The 11,426-nt window shown below is 50.7% G+C and overlaps 1 pseudogene; it reads left to right on the top strand.

The window, feature by feature from the left end:
* The first annotated feature begins 4,717 nt into the window (after window positions 1–4,717).
* Window positions 4,718–6,072, top strand: LOC136516177 (uncharacterized; annotated as a pseudogene).
* The last annotated feature ends 5,354 nt before the right edge of the window (window positions 6,073–11,426 follow it).

Genomic DNA, 11,426 nt, shown 5'->3' with positions numbered 1-11,426 from the left:
AAAGGGCAATGAAATAAAAACAAGTTCAGTTGCCACACTCAGACTACAGAGCTCTGGTTCAGAGCTATAGCGGAGAGCTCCGGCCAATGCTGGTGCTTATACAGTGTGTGTGCGCGCTGTTCTCAATCTCTTCTTCTACCTCTAGCCATAGTGAGTGAGTGTGTTGGTCGGTAAGCTAGTTGCTTACCAGTGCTAGACAGACGAGGGACCAACAAGTGGTATCAGAGCCGTATAAGCGCCGTCGTCGGACTAACCGCTGGCGATGACGGACGGTTTGGAGATGGGCGACAGCAGCGGTGCTGCTGTGGCGTCCCAGCCACAACAGGAGGTCGTCGTGTACATAGTATGGGAGGTCAGCGGCACTAGTTGGCCGACGCTGACTCACACCACCTATGGCGAGTGGACGGTGACCATGAAGGTCAAGCTTAGAGCCCGACGGCTCTGGAATGCTGTTGACACGGGCACCGACAACGAAGAAGATGACATGTCAGCGTTGGAGGCTATCCTCGCTGCTGTGCCACCGGAGTACATAGAGCCATTGGGGGCAAAGAGCTCTACTAAGGAGGCGTGTGAGGCCATTGCGGCGATGCGCGTTGGTTCCGACCGCGCAAAGAAGGCGACGGCCTAGCTGCTGAAGCAGGAGTACGCCAACTCCAAGTTTAAGGATGCTGAATCGATGGAGGACTTCTCCCTCCTCCTGCAGATGCTCATCAGCAAGCTGAGGAGCCACAGCGTCACCATCGACGAAGAAGAGACGGTCTCCAAGTAGCTCCACTCTGTGCCGATGAAGTACATTCAAATCGCTCTCTCTATAGACACGATGTTGGAACTGTCCACCCTCACCGTTGAGGATGTGACTGGTCGGTTGCGGGTGGTGGACGAGTGCCTGGAGCTGGCGATAGCAACGACGGACAGTGGCAAGTTGCTATTGACAGAGGAGGAATGGGCCGCCCGGATGAAGGGGAGGAAGTCCGAGGAAGCCCCCTCCAACCGCGGTGGCAATGGCAAGCGTCGTGGTAAGGCTTCTTCGGAGAAGAAGAAGAAGGTCGACCCCAACGCCTGCCGGCGCTATGGGAAGACAGGTCATTGGGCAAAGGAGTGCCCAAATCGCAAGCAAGATAAGAAGGCAGAGGCTCATCTGGCATAGGTTGATGAGGATGACGACACCACTCTCCTGATGGCGACATTCTGTGCACTGCACAACATTGAAGCCAAGGAGAAGGGAGAGGTGATGGCGGTGGAAGGGCCTAAAAAGGCGCTAAAGGCTGTCAACCTCGATGAACCATGCGTCCAAGTCCACCTCGGACGTGTGGGCGTCGAGCAAGAGCAGCGGTGGTACCTAGACTCCGGTGCCAGCAACCACATGACGGGCGCCAAGGCAGCCTTCTTTGAGCTCGACGACAACGTGACCGGTACTGTGAAGTTCGGTAATGGCTCAAGGGTGGCGATCCGAGGGCGCGACACCATCATCTTCAGGTGCCAGAACGACGAGCACCACACACTAACGAATGTATATTACATCCCGCAGTTACATTCAAGCATCATCAGTATTGGCTAACTAGATGAGCGCGGCAGCGAGGTACTGATCAAGGACGGTGTCCTCAGAATCAGAGATCGGGAGTAGTGGCTTCTTGCTAAGGTGAAGAGGTCCTAGAACCGGCTGTACCTACTCAACCTGAAGGTGGAGCAGCGCATCTGCTTGGCTGCTTGGCGCACGAAGGAGCCATGGCTGTGGCATGCCTGGTATGGACATCTTAGCTTCGACGCTCTTGGTCGGCTGGAGAAGATGGTGACTAGACTGCCTCACATCAAGCATGTAGGCGAGCAATGTGACAGCTGCCTGGCTAGGAAGCAAAGAAGTCTGCCATTCCCAAAGTCGGCGAAGTACCGAGCGGCAGAGGCCCTCGAACTGGTCCATGGTGACCTCTACGGGCTGATCACACCGGCGATGCCCGGAGGGCGCAAGGACTTCATCTTGCTGGTGGATGACTATAGCCAGTACATGTGGCTGCAGCTTCTGATTAGTAAGACCGAGCCGGTAGAAGTGATCAAGAAGTTCAAGGCACACGCAGAGGCTGAGAGCAGCAAGAAGCTACGCGTGCTGCGGACTGATCGCGGTGGCTAATTCACTTCGATGGAATTCGCTGCGTACTATGCGGATAAGGGCGTGGTGTGACACCACACCACGCCGTACTCGCCACAGTAGAATGGCGTGTTGGAGCGGCAGAACCAGACGGTGGTCGGCATGACTCGATCCATGATGAAGGCTAAGAAGATGTTGGCGGAGTTCTGGGGAGATGCGGTAACCACGACGGTGTTTATCCTCAACCGCGCGCCCACCAAGGCCCTGAAGGGCAAGACACCGTTTGAGGCTTGGTATGGACGCAAGCCGAATGTGTCCTTTCTCAGGACATTTGGCTGCGTCGGCCATGTGAAGAACACCAAGCCTCACCTCGGCAAGCTAGAAGATAGGAGCACGCCGACTTTATGATCGCAAGAGAGGCAAGGTGGTGATCTCTAGGGATGTGGTGTTCGATGAGATGATGGCCTAGGACTGGGACAGTCCGGGCATGGGGGAAACTGGCAACCTCACCAGCACTTTCGTCATCGATTGCTTGGTCATCCGCGGTGGTAGAGACGCTGGAGAGGAGGTGTCGACCACTCCAGCAACAAAGCCAAGCACTCCGGGAGGGGTGCCGAGCACTCTAGAGGGGGCACCGAGCACTTTAGCAATAGTGCCGAGCACTGCAGGAGTGGTGCCAAACACTCCAGCAGTGGATCCAACCACTCCAGCAGTGGTGCCGAGCGGTCTGGCAACAATGCCGACCACTCCGGCAGATCAGGAAGGCCAAGGACCTCCGATCAAATTCACCTCCCCTCCAAACTATGTCAGCAAGTTCATAGATGCCTTCCACGATGGCGAGGAGGTGCGGTTCCGCAGGCTAGACAACATCGTCGGCAATGCAGGGGCCACAAGCCTGGCGAGTTGGTTGCTCGATGATCCAGAGCTGCTCCGTGTGAGTGCCGAGGAGCCACCGACGTTCGCAGTGGCTGAACGCGATGCTAATTGGTGACGAGCGATGTTGGAAGAGATGAAGGCCATTGAGGACAATGTCACATGGGAGCTGATAGATCCACCGGTGGGCTATAGGACGATCGGCTTGAAGTGGGTCTACAAGGTGAAGCAGGACGAGCGCGGCGCCATTGTCAAGTACAAGGCTCGGCTCATCGCCCATGGCTTCGTGCAGCATGAGGGCATCGACTTCGAGGAAGTCTTTGCTCTGGTGGCGTGAATGGAGTCCGTTCATTTGCCGTTGGCCATGGCAGCAGCGAAGTATTGGCGCGTCCACCACCTCGACGTTAAGTCTGCGTTCCTCAACGGTGAGCTCACGGAGACGGTCTTAGTCAAGCAAGCTCCGGGCTTCGTCATCAAGGGCGTTGAGCACAAGGTGCTCAAGCTGCGCAAGGGGCTCTACGAACTACGACAGGCCCCTTAGGCGTGGAACGCCAAGCTCGACGCCACCTTGGGCGAGCTTGGGTTCACTCGCTGTGCTACAGAGCACGCGCTCTACACACGACGATGGGGGGAAGGAGGAGCTTGTCGGTGGCGTGTACGTGAATGACTTAATCGTCATCGGAGCGCGAGCAGAGGTCATCGACGGTTTCAAGCGCGAGATGGCGGCTCGTTTTTAAGATGAGTGATCTCGGCGCGCTCTCCTACCACCTCGGCATTGAGGTGAGGTAGGGGACACAGAGCATCTCCCTGGGTCAGCGCGCCTATGCGGAGAAGCTGCTGGAGCGGAGCGGCATGGCGGAGTGCAAGCCGTGCGCAACTCCGATGGAAGAGCGGCTGAAGCTGTCCAAGCACAACATGGCGGCGAAGGTAGACGCGACGTGCTACCGAAGCATCGTCGGCGGGCTACGCTACCTCACGCATACTCGGCTGGACATCGCGTTCACAGTTGGGTGCATCGGCCGTTTATGGAGGACCCGCGCGAAGATCATTGGTCGGCAATGAAAAGGTTGCTGCGCTACGTCAAGGGGACGCTCGATCAAGCAATCATCTTTCCCAAGAGTGGCGGCAAGGGTGGGTTGCGGCTCACGGTGTTCAGTGAGGCAGCCCCCAAGGCAAAGGAAGGTGAGTCGGAGCTCACTGTCTTCAGTGATGCGTACATGGCAGGCAACATTGATGGGCGACGGAGCACCTCCGGTGTGCTCGTCTTCTTTGGAGCGGCCCCCATTGCTCGGCAGTCGCTGAAGCAAAAGATCGTGGCACTCTCGACGTGTGAGGTGGAGTACGTCGCAGCGGCTATGGCGGCGTGCCAGGCTGTCTGGCTGTGCCGGCTGCTGGGCGAGCTGACCGGCGAGGAAGCTCACCCGCCAGCTCTAATAGTGGACAACCAGCCCGCCATCGCCCTCGCCAAGAACCATGTCCTCCACGACCGGAGCAAGCACATGGACATCAAGTTCCACTTCCTCCGGGACTATATCGATGGAAGGTAGATCGCCATCGAGTTTGTCGAGACCGGTAGACAGCTCACTGACATCCTCGCCAAGTCACTCGGACGCCTGCGGTTTATGGAGCTGAAGAAGATGATTGGCATAGATGAAGTAAGACATCGAGCTAGAAGTAGGATTAGGAGAAAAATTGTTAAACATAATTTGTTGCTCCTCATTTCTTCTTTGTTTGAGACTAGTCGGGTACATTAGTCGGTAGATGCTACATCAGCCATGTCATCGTCAGCGGCGCACCCAGGAGTATCGCCGTTCCAGGGACCCCAACGCGCTGTCGCCCTACTACATCATCGTCAGCGGCGCGATCATCGCCCGCCAACGACGACGCGGCGCGGTACCCCTGCGAGCCCTCTGCGTCGCCGCGGAAAGCTATAGCGGCGGCGATTCCTTGACGGTGGACCAGTGGGTCTCGTACGCCGTGCAGAAGGGCGCCGCCGAGTGCCTCGACCTCCGCCTCCAGTGCCGCTCCCCAATCTGCGAGAGATCTTCTGACTGGTGGTCGTGGAGTGTGCCGGAGTACACCGCAACGAGAGTGATCTTCTCCTGCGCCCACCTGCGGTCGCTCTCCCTCGGCTCCTGCTGGCTCGCCCCGCCCGACACCGTCAGCCTGCCGTCCCTGGTGACTCTGCTTCTGTCCCGCGTCTCCGATCCCGGGAGCGACGTGGAGCGGCTCGTCGCCTGCTGCCCGCGCCTCGCCGACCTGACGCTCGAGGCTTGCAGCGCGGTGACCGCGCTCTCCATCGGCGGCGGCGCCCGCCTTCGCAGGCTGGCCCTCCGCTGCTGCCACAACCTGACGGCCGTCGCCGTCGACTCGTCAGAGCTACAAGCGTTGGAGTACAGGGGCGCCGTGCCCGGCAGCTCGTTCCTGACCATTCACGGCTGCTCCACGAGGATCGCTTACTGCAAGGTCGACATCTGCGGAAAAGAAGCCAGTTTAGAGTTGGAGCTCGGCCTCGTCAACCTGGGCTGAGGCAGCTTCTACAGCTGTTCGTGAACGCCAAGCACCTGCACCTCAAGTCTCGCCTCGGCTCTAGCTTGGAAAAGGACGTGCCTATGGTTATGAGGTTGGCTTCATTCTCGAGCCTCCTCAACCTCGAGATGAGGGGATGCCTTCCCGACGACGACGACGACGACGACACCTGAGCTATCGCTATCGCTGCGGTGAGCACGGTCCTCGAGCACGCCCCGAACCTGGAGACGCTGTCGCTAGCCTTCCATTCCCAGGAACACGACTCGGGTGGCCGTCCTAGATACATTCGCTTCAGCGAGGAGGAGCTAATTGACGCGCACCATCTCAGCTACAATCTGCACTCGGCTCTCGCGACGCCGAGCGCCATGATCCCTTGCCTGAGGAACAAAGCGAGGGAGATCAACCTGGTGCATTACCAGGGCGGCACTGCGCAGAGGGCGCTGGTCAAGTTCCTGCTCTCCAACGCGCCGGTGATCGACATGCTGTGGTGCGAGTTCGCCGAGGGCCCCATGTGGACTCAGGTTCAGCTGATGCGCGAGATCGAAGGCTGGTTGATAAACAAGTCTGCCGAAACCCACTTCGCTTGAACTCGAATTCATGCGAGACAGCGAGAGCCGTCTTCTCCATCTCCATGTGTGGTTTGTGCTTAGTTAGCTTGTGTGCGTATTGATAAAATCTATTAAAGGTGATTTTTATTTATTTATTATTTATTTATATTCCCATTTGCACTGCAAGGAACGCTGTTTTCCTCTCTAGCTCGTGCATTAGCGACAGAGTAGATGATGAGTCTTTCTGTTTTTTTTAGAAGCCTCTACATCGTTTCGGATGTACACAGCCGATTACAACGACCACAAAAGCACTTAGGCTCACAACTTTTAAGTTCCAACTACAAGAAATCACTTCATACTCAAGATGGTTGTAGCAACCGATCATTAGCAGTTCCTATTCAAACATAGTCACTAATACAGAGACGGACTTTACTCCTAGTGGGGAACCCTCTTTAGTCCCGGTTCCCCACCCGGGAGTAAGCATCCGGGACTAAAGAGGGTCCTTTAGTCCCGGGTTAGGAACCGGGAATAAAGGGGGACCTTTAGTCCCGGTGGGTAACACCAATCGGGACTAAAGGTCCTCCCAGCTTTAAAAAAAATATGGTCCTCCCAGCTTTAAAAAAAATAATACCTCCCACCGCTGCGTCCCATGAGATTCGAACCCAAGACCTCATGCATTGCCTCGCGCGTAGCTTACCACCCCACCTAGACAACACATCTGACAATAGATGGGATGCTTCCCTTTTGAACTAACCCACTGGGGGACCTTTAGTCCCGGTTGGTGGCTCCAACCGGAACTAAAGGGTCTACCTTTAGTCCCGGTTGGTGTTACCAACCGAGACTAAAGGTTGATAACTTTTAGTCCCGGTTGGTGGCTCCAACCGGGAGTAAAGGTCTACCTTTAGTCTCGGTTGGTGTCTCCAACCGGGACTAAAGGTCTCCTGCCACTGTGCCGAGCGCAGTAGCCGTTGGGCAGGGACCTTTAGTCCCGGTTGGAGACACCAACCGGGACTAAAGGTCTCTCTAGTCCCGGGCGCAAAAAATGTCAGGACTAGAGCCCATTTTAACCTCGGATGAAAGGTCTATTCTCTACTAGTGAGTGTAGCGTTTTTTCCATTTATCAACGAAAACATCCGTCGTAGATTCACAGGATGATAAGGAAGGAAAGTTTGAGCAACATCAAGAACGAAAAACCAATAGCAGAACTTATAAAACTATCAAACGTGACTGGGCAAACTAGCACTAGCTCCGGGGCCGTCCCAACAATTTCTAGGACCCTTGGGCAAGCAAGACAATGAAGTCCCGGTAATCTAATATTTTAATATCACGAGATTGAACTATATAGTACTAGTGGTAATAAGAGTTAACTCGCAAAATATAGTTCGTTAAAAAACGACAATACATCAAAGAAGCTTAAAGAACGGTGAAATCACAGTAACATGAAATGACTTAAAATTTAAAATAAATTATGGGTAGCCTGCTGCCTGTGGCACGTCCATAAGTTCCTTGATGAATTAAATAATTAAACTAATAGATCAATAATTCGCTGCACTATCGCTTGATGCCTGTATGTATTGGATTGCAAGGTAAAAAAGAAACTGAAGTTTTCAGATCGAACAAACAATAAATACTGATGAACTGAAACCATAATCACTTACCGCAGAGAGTCGGGGACAGGGATGAAGGGACTGCAGCGTAGCTGGGTTAGTGGGCGCCTGCTGAGATCACGGGATTCCAGATTACGGAAATTGGTATTTCAGGATTTGGGAACGCCGGAACAGCCGCCGCGGCGCAACAGCACGCATGCTTTGACGCGGAGTCGCGAGTAGAAAAGGGTTGCCGCGCAGAGCCGCAGACTGAACTGGACGTGACCATATGGAGCCAAATACATGTACTACATATACGTATACTCATGGGCCCCTAGTGCCATGGGCCCCCGGACGTCCCACTGCCTGCCCTCCCCCATGGGACGGGCCTGACTAGCTCTAATGTCTAAGATAATCGTACTGCCATTACAACCAGAGTCTCAACTTATGTTAACCATCAGACAGCAAAAATTTCACCAAATGCGGGCAGGACCCAACAGACTACGCTGATCAAGCAAACCATCGTCAGTCTCCTCCGCTGAAGGTTCAGTATCAGCAAGGCAAGTCATCATCAGTCTCCTCCGCTGAATGTTCAGTATCAGCAAGGCAAAATGCTTTATTAGACTATCTGTCTTGTAGATTATCTTAGTAAGCAAGTTCAGTATAAGCAAGAAAGGTTTCGGATTAAGATTATCTTCGTAACATTTCTCTAATAAATCAGAATCATTTTAGGAGACTATTTGTCATGTAAACTCGATTCTGATTCATAACAAAATAACAAAACTCATTTAAATGAAAAATACTTAAAATTTGGGATTCATGAAAAATAGCAAAACTCATTAGGTTTGTATTCGTTTTTAAATTTGGGTACCATATCTGAAAACTCACAGTTGATAATCTCGTAGGCATATGAATGGGTATTTAAATTCGGACATTCAATATCCGTACCATATCTCAATACTCAAAGTTGAATATTTGATAGGCATACGAATGGATATCTGTATACTAAGCGTCTGACACTATTTCTGTCTGACTCTAGATCCGAGAACACTTACAACATGAAACACTGGGATGCAACGTACGGTCGGACACAGATGAAATATTTGAAATATATATTGTTGCAACATGTGTGAAACATATGCAACATCCAGATAAAACACTTGCAACATGTATGTGAAATATACGCAACATCCAGATAAAACAAATATGTGTGTGAAACATATGAACATCCAGATAAAACACTTGTTGAAATATACGTTCGAAATAGATGAAACATTTTTCAAAACGCTTGCAACGTAACACTGAAAACCCTTGCAAAAATATGCAACATGTGCAACATCCCGATCTACTTTTGCAACATCCATATATAAGAATTGCAACATACCTATGAAACACCTGACACACTTGAAACGTACATTTACAACAAAGGGAAGGGAAAGGCCAGGGCCGGTCGATTTCGGTTGTCGAGGTGGGATCCGACGGCGAGCGGCAGCTCGCGAGCACCACCGGTACCGAGCACGCTCGTGTGGGTGCCCTTGGCTCGGCCGGGGAAGACCCCTGAGGCGCCATGGCACGTGCGCCCCAACGGCCATGGCGGGGTCAACGGCACGCCGACGGCGATGGGCGACGGACGGACGGCGAGGGAGCGAGCGGCCCAGGTAACTGGGACGCAGGTGAGTGGCGCAGGGAGCGAGGGCAAGCGGCGTGGCCGGCGATTGGGGGAAGGGCACGTCGCGGTCGGCGAGCGCGTGGTGGGGAAGGGGCGGACGAATGAGTAGCCACGCTGCTTCAGGGCTGGGCGGATAAGCATATGAGGGAGTGAGGATTTTTTTTGTTTCTGAGAGATGGACCCGCTCCTGTGGAGCCGTGTCCGGACGGGAGTCACGGACGGACACCCGTGTTGGATCATTATCGAACTAACTGTTGCGCATGTGCCATTGTTTTTTTTTGGATCTGTCTAGGTGGCATTCAGTTGTCTTCGTCCCTCTTGTCAACTGAATTTTTTCCATGTATTTACAATGCCTTCTAGCTATATTTACATTATCCTATTACTAGATTTACAATGATTTCTTCAGTGTAATTTATTGAACACGGTGGTATAATTTGGAGATAACACAAATATATGCCAAATTTTTCAAAAATACTTTCAAATCATTTATATGAATTGCAGATAACAGAGAAATATATTTTAAATTATTCACAAATTTTTCATAAATTTCAAAACAAATTTTCCCAAATTGTGGTGGGACCCACCTCCCTTTCCGTCGCCTGCGCACTTCCCTTCCCTTCCCTTCCGTCGAATGCGCACACAAACAGAATCCGGAGAAGAAGCAGCAACGGTGATCTGGCCTGGGGGTGGCCCTCCTCGTCGTCGGCCACCGGCCCCGCACCGCGCCCGTCGGGCCGCGAGCTCTGAGGCTAGCCGCACCTGCTGCCTCGCTAGCCCTAGCTGACTACGCGTGCCTCGCCTGTTCATCGGCCGCGCCCCCTGCTGTCCGTCCGCGTAAGATTAGATGGCCCAAAAATCAGTTGATTGAAGAGGCCAAATCAACCGATTGAGGTTTAGCAATTCTGTTTTTTTTTTTATTTCGAGCATGTGCCATTCTTGAGTGGTTTGGACGAGGGAATGTTGGAGTCCACAAGAAATATGACCCGGTTGTAGAGTCCAGCCTGGATACAGTTAATGGCCCGAGGCCCATTATGATGTTTAATTAATTTGGCAGGCAAAGGTTTTGTGACATTGTATTGGAAAAAATCAAGAAAATGCAATAAAGTTCAGAAAACGATAATAACTTTAGAAAAGTATAAGTACTATCATAAGAACTAGAATATCACAAACAGATAATATAAAGAACCGCAAAAAATGGTTAATATGATTTTGTAGTCATATGAAACCATCCGACACCTCTTTTGTGATTGTTATCGCTAACATTCTTTGGCATGTTGTTTTCTGTACATTTGATATTACACATCCAAGATATTTAAATGATTTATTTTGTATTTGGGTTAGACAAGGAGAGAAAAACAATAGATTAAATATGTTGATGGGGCATAACGATTTATTGGGCTCCATATCTCAAGAAATGGTATTGTTTTTTACAAACGTTGATAAAAAAAACTCTTCTTCGGGTCTTGAATAAGAGATGCATCGGCCCCTAAGCGATTTTAGATAAAAAAGGTCGTGAAGTCCAAAGTTGTACTCATACTAAATAGACTAATAATAACATCCGATGTCATTTAAAAATTTCAAAAACATAAATTTTAAAATCTAGTAACTTAGAAGGAATATTTGAACCTCTAAAATATATTAAATAGAAAAGTTATCAACTACAAAGTTTTAGATTGTGTTGAGCTCTATAACTTCGTGTTCATACTACTTCATATGAAAAAAATTAGGGATTTGCTAAATCTCAGGTGCCTGATTTTTAGTTTTTCTTTCAGGCGACGGTAATTGCATCTATTTTATACTAAAATTGCAGTTTTAGTTCGTTGCAATTTGTATAGACACAATCTGTAATTTTTGGTTCCGAGAATAAAAACCCATTAGATAAAACCACAAACCTGACAAAATCTATATGTGTTGGCAAAAAGATAATTTAACAATTTACAATTATTTCTATAGTCAGACAAGGACAAAAATTTGATATGTTATGACACAAAGACAAATAACAAATCACAAAAGTAACAATTTAATGTAATAATTGGTAGTAAAAGAGTGTTGTCTGAAATTATCTTAAAATTCAGGTGCTTATAATAGAGGAGAAGTAAAAAAATTATGCTTCTTATCTTATATCTTATGTACATAAA

This window comes from Miscanthus floridulus, chromosome 17 (assembly GCF_019320115.1).
Source record: "Miscanthus floridulus cultivar M001 chromosome 17, ASM1932011v1, whole genome shotgun sequence".
Lineage (NCBI taxonomy): Eukaryota > Viridiplantae > Streptophyta > Magnoliopsida > Poales > Poaceae > Miscanthus > Miscanthus floridulus.
This window is presented reverse-complemented; position numbering and strand designations above follow the sequence as displayed.